This window comes from Xenopus tropicalis, chromosome 8, assembly GCF_000004195.4.
Source record: "Xenopus tropicalis strain Nigerian chromosome 8, UCB_Xtro_10.0, whole genome shotgun sequence".
NCBI classification, from domain to species: domain Eukaryota; kingdom Metazoa; phylum Chordata; class Amphibia; order Anura; family Pipidae; genus Xenopus; species Xenopus tropicalis.
The window spans coordinates 132,047,485-132,053,535 of NC_030684.2; positions in this window are offsets into that span (position 1 = coordinate 132,047,485).

Genomic DNA, 6,051 nt, shown 5'->3' on the forward strand with positions numbered 1-6,051 from the left:
AGCCAGGGCATGATGGGAAGGGCTGGACACATTCCCGGCAAACAGGCTATAATTATAAATTGCACAAGGGATCAGTGTGTGTCTGGGGGATTCCTTCCCACCACAATTGGGAGTGCAGCTGAGTGGCAGGGACTGGTGTAAGGGCCTAATATCAGCAGTATAAATGGATTGCAGTGGGGCAGCACCACTCTCTGGTTTAAGGACTGGGGATTTGATGTTGCTGAACTACATTATAAGAGAGATATGGTACCGGCATGACTAGAGAAGTAGCTGAAAGTTGCAGGCTAACTGTTTCCCCTCAGCCAGTACGAGGGTATTATTATCATTCATTTCTAAAGAGCTATTATAGCTTACTGTGGGCACAGAACCCTCCCTCCCTGTGTAGGAGAAGGAGCTGCCATGCTGTTTCCCTTGCCTGGTACAAAGGACATAACTTATTCAAATGATCAGACATTTATATATGTAGCATAAATCATCAATCTGTATCCACATTCCTTTTCTTTCAATGTAGATTGTAAGCTCTTGTGATCCTATTGTTACTCTGAATACCCTTGTTTGTTCATCTTTTTCAGGTCCCTGTTTGTTTAAATGTAATGTGAAGCGCTGCGTCATTTGCTGGAACTATATAAATAAATGATGATGATGAGGGGCAGGCCATTGCGTCTCTGCACAGCCGCTGAAAGTGAAAGACAAATAGTAGGAATAAATAGAGTTAGATAGTTCTGGTTATTGGTGCCAATACATACACAGCACAATAATGTGTTGCCAGCAGTAAGTGTGTCTGGTCTGGGACTAAACGGCTACAGTTTAATTGTTATTGTTCATTTATATTGCTTATTTTTCTATTCAGCCCCTCTCCTTCCCATATATCAGTCTTTCATTCAAACCACACCCTGGTTGCTATGGTAGTTTGGACCCTAGCAACCAAATAGCTGCTGAAACTCCAATGGAACAAAACCAGGGTACCTGGAGGAAACCCAAACAGACACGGGGCAAACGTACAAACCCCTTGTATATTGTTCCCTTGTTGGAATCGAACCTAGGAACCCCAGCCCTGCAAGGTAGAAGTGCTAACCCCCCTATTGCAACAAGCTTACACTCTGTATTAGTGCTAGTGAGCATGATTCCCATTTCTAATGTTGTTCCTATGGACCTAATTTGCTAACTAATTCTGGTCGTTCTCTGATGAACTTTCCCTTTGTGTCATTGATTGGGAAACCATAGCACTTAAGTACTCAAACCGCTGCACGTAGCTATTGGCCACTTACTGTACATTATGTGAATGATATGGTTCCAGTTTGGCTGAGAGCCCAGAGGGAAAGGGAACGGAGCAAATACAAAGCAATTATAATGATGTGGGCGCAGGTTAATATGTTAGCCATTAGCGCAGTGCTTCCAGCATTATAATTGCACATACTTATGTGATACTCAATATACAGGAAGAGTCTATACACAGGCAGACATATCTGCTATCTGGGCTGGGTAATGTAATGTTTGGCCTCCATTTGTCTACAGGCGCTGAATCAGCCCTATGTGGCTTCGGCCTAAGCCCTCTAAAGGTCCCCATACACGGGCCGATTCTAGCTGGCGATATTGGTCCCTTAGACAGATTCGGCAGCTAATCAGCCCGTGTATGGGCACTACCGACGGCCTGCCCGACCGATATCTGGCCTGAAATCGCCCAGATATCGATCGGGCAGTTTAAAAAATTTAGTCGGATTGTGGACCGCATCGGCTTGTTGATGTGGCCCCCGAACCGACTTCACCTATACCCGTTGTTCTAATTCGATCATTTGGCCCCAGGGCCAAATGACTGAATTAGCATGGATTTGCCCGATATTGCCCACCCGTAGGTGGGGGATATCGGGAGAAGATCCACTCGCTTGGCCACATCACCAACGTGTATGGCCACCTTAAGAGGATGAACCAGCAATTGGCCTTCTGCCAGGATGAAATTGGCCAAACAGCTCATCCATATATATTAGTGCATAAATTGGAAATAATTCTCTATATCTGAATCAGGGTTATCATTGTTTCCATAGAGCAGGGATAAGGGGAATTTTCAGATAAGGTGATACTATATGCTCACAGCAAAACGTGTGAAATGGGATCATTTAGGTAATGGAATAAAACACAGCCCTGCTAAATGGCAACACTATATTCTGCTAGTGTAAACCACCACTCCAGCAGTGAGCTCCACTGTCCCATATCCGTTCAATAACTAGTCCTACTAGGGTTGCCACCTGTCTTGTTTCGACCTGGACAACCCGGTTATCGGTAGGGCTATCTGGGTCAAAACTACTTGGGTCAATTGGAAAACCAGGCAGGAGTCCCTAAAGCCAGCCATACCCGCACCAATGGTATTGTACAAAACCTCGTTCTGTGCAATATTCGGTGCATGTAGGGTGGCTCCACGAGGCGACCAATATTGCAAAAGGCTGCGGATATCGGTTGACTCGTTGAGTTAAAAGATTTTGATCGGGCGCCATTGAGGGTGCCCAAGCAAAATCTACCTTCAGGGCTGAATCAGCAGAAGGAGGTAGAAATCCTATTGTTTCTACCTCCATAACTGATGATTAAACCCTGACGAAGTCAGACAACTGGTTGCACGAAAGATTGTATTATATTATGGCCACCTTAAGATTAACGTGCCAATTGGCCAATCACCGATCACTGCTTTGTAGCCCCACCCCGCCCCGCCTCCCTGCCCGGAGTTCCTGGGCAGGAGAGGTGGCAACCCTCAGTCCTACAGAAGTTACCATGGAGTGGTACATCGGTCAAAAAGAGTCTCATTCCCAGTGCCACGCCCCATATATAGGCTCTAAATCACTGGTCCTCCCCCTTTCTAGATATTTCCTTTGGGACAGACCTAACCAATGCCCAACCACTAGGCCACCTACTGTCTAAAGTAGGAACTACACATAACTATCTACACCCATATGCCTTTATAAGTGCCCACAATGGGGGGCTTCTTCTCAAATGGTGGTCCTCAGCTAATGCTTCAGTGGAAGGTCTAACACCCTAATGGTGGCCTACCCAACCAGTGTTGGAGGTCACAGTGTGACGTCTCTAAACGGATCTGAATGACTTGTTTGTAGCACTACAGCTCACGTGCAATGACATTTATCAAAAGTGATTTATATTTCTCATTTATAGATCCTCAATGCTTTCTATCTCCATCTGAAATAAAGGGAGAGAGAGAAGAAACAGATTAGGTTTAGCCGAATGGACAGAAGATTAAGAAACCAGTCTCCGCACTGTGGTACATCCCTACAGACTGGGGTATTGTCAGTGATTCCCATGGTGATAAAGACTCAGCGGGATTCCATTGTATGAAAGGAGGGCCCCTTTTACTTTCTGCAGGGCAGAGTGGGCTACAGACCTAGGGATGAATAGAGGGGGATAACGAGGGGAAGGAGGATACACCTATTATAGAGATCAGCTTTCCCACATCTTTTATAGCTTTCCTGTCGCCATGTAGCTTTATGCCACGGGTTTATACCGTTCCGCAGCTTCAAACAAATCAATACATAGACTAGATTTATGCTGAATTATAAATGTCACCCAATCATGTCTGCCCAAAGGGAATTTTATGAGCAGGAGAGAGACCAGACGACCCAATCATCTGATACCGAAGCACAAAAACAGCAAATAATATTGACTGTTGGGGGCATTAAAGAACCCAGCAACAAGTGCGGCTGCACTAAAATGGATGCCAATGGATGCAAGGATGAGTAACCTTAAAAACAAATTGAATGGAAAATTGCTCAGAGTGTTTTTCTAAGCACTTTACATTCATTATTTATTTTTTTTTCAGTTACAGAGCTATTTAGCGTTTTATTATTTAGGGTTTTTTCCTAAACCTTTCTGCCTTGCTGCCCCTTATTGCAACCATACCTATTTATTTGTATTATCATGCTTTGTATTTATCTATTATTTTAATAACCCCCTGTTGCATTCATTTATTGTTCTGCTGTACAGCGCTGGGTACATAAGTATATATATATATATATATAAGCGCTATATAAATAAAGATAAACATACATATTAACTACCAATATAATGAAGTTTGTAACAACAGCACCACCTACTGGTCAGTTCCTGTAACCAGCAGGTGGTGCTGTTAATACAAAATTTATTATAATGGCAGTTCATAAAACCCTAAAAAGTTATATAAATTAAAAAAAATATAATAATGCATATAAATTACAAAAGTGCTTAGAAAAGCACCCTGAGCAGTTTTATATTACATTTTACTTATCCTTTTTACCTGCCCATAGGTGAGCCCTACGTGTTTTCATTCACCATATTGTACTTATATTGACACTTATATTGTAGTGTCACCCACTGTGACCTACAGCACTTACATTTGCCTATTTGTGTCTGTAAGTTACCCTCCCATATAGATTGTAAGCTCTACGGGGCAGGGACCTCCATCCTCTTGTGCCTTTGACTCTTACCCTCCCATATAGATTGTAAGCTCTACGGGACAGGGACCTCCATCCTCTTGTGTCTTTGACTCTTACCCTCCCATATAGATTGTAAGCTCTACGGGGCAGGGACCTCCATCCTCTTGTGTCTTTGACTCTTACCCTCCCATATAGATTGTAAGCTCTACGGGGCAGGGACCCCCATCCTCTTGTGTCTTTGACTCTTACCCTCCCATATAGATTGTAAGCTCTACGGGGCAGGGACCTCCATCCTCTTGTGCCTTTGACTCTTACCCTCCCATATAGATTGTAAGCTCTACGGGGCAGGGACCTCCATCCTCTTGTGTCTTTGACTCTTACCCTCCCATATAGATTGTAAGCTCTACGGGGCAGGGACCTCCATCCTCTTGTGTCTTTGACTCTTACCCTCCCATATAGATTGTAAGCTCTACGGGGCAGGGACCCCCATCCTCTTGTGCCTTTGACTCTTACCCTCCCATATAGATTGTAAGCTCTACGGGGCAGGGACCTCTATCCTCTTGTGCCTTTGACTCTTACCCTCCCATATAGATTGTAAGCTCTACGGGGCAGGGACCTCCATCCTCTTGTCTCTTTGACTCTTACCCTCCCATATAGATTGTAAGCTCTACGGGGCAGGGACCTCCATCCTCTTTTGTCTTTGACTCTTACCCTCCCATATAGATTGTAAGCTCTACGGGGCAGGGACCTCCATCCTCTTGTGTCTTTGACTCTTACCCTCCCATATAGATTGTAAGCTCTACGGGGCAGGGACCTCCATCCTCTTGTGCCTTTGACTCTTACCCTCCCATATAGATTGTAAGCTCTACGGGGCAGGGACCTCCATCCTCTTGTGCCTTTGACTCTTACCCTCCCATATAGATTGTAAGCTCTACGGGGCAGGGACCTCCATCCTCTTGTGCCTTTGACTCTTACCCTCCCATATAGATTGTAAGCTCTACGGGGCAGGGACCTCCATCCTCTTGTGTCTTTGACTCTTACCCTCCCATATAGATTGTAAGCTCTACGGGGCAGGGACCTCCATCCTCTTGTGCCTTTGACTCTTACCCTCCCATATAGATTGTAAGCTCTACGGGGCAGGGACCTCCATCCTCTTGTGCCTTTGACTCTTACCCTCCCATATAGATTGTAAGCTCTACGGGGCAGGGACCTCCATCCTCTTGTGCCTTTGACTCTTACCCTCCCATATAGATTGTAAGCTCTACGGGGCAGGGACCTCCATCCTCTTGTCTCTTTGACTCTTACCCTCCCATATAGATTGTAAGCTCTACGGGGCAGGGACCTCCATCCTCTTGTGCCTTTGACTCTTAACTTGTTGCAACTGTATTTATTTGTATTTATTGTTATACTGTGTATTTATTTATTATCTTAATAACCCCCTGTTTGTATTAATGTATTCTACTGTACAGCGCTGCGTACATAAGTAGCACTTTATAAATAAAGATATACACACATACATTCACGATTAATGGAAAGAGGGAATTTTCAGAGGGTTAATATACAGGAAGGAACGTGAGCAAATGCAGACCCGTGATTGGGCTAAAGGGGGAGACTGAATCTGATGAAGAAATGCAACTGTCAA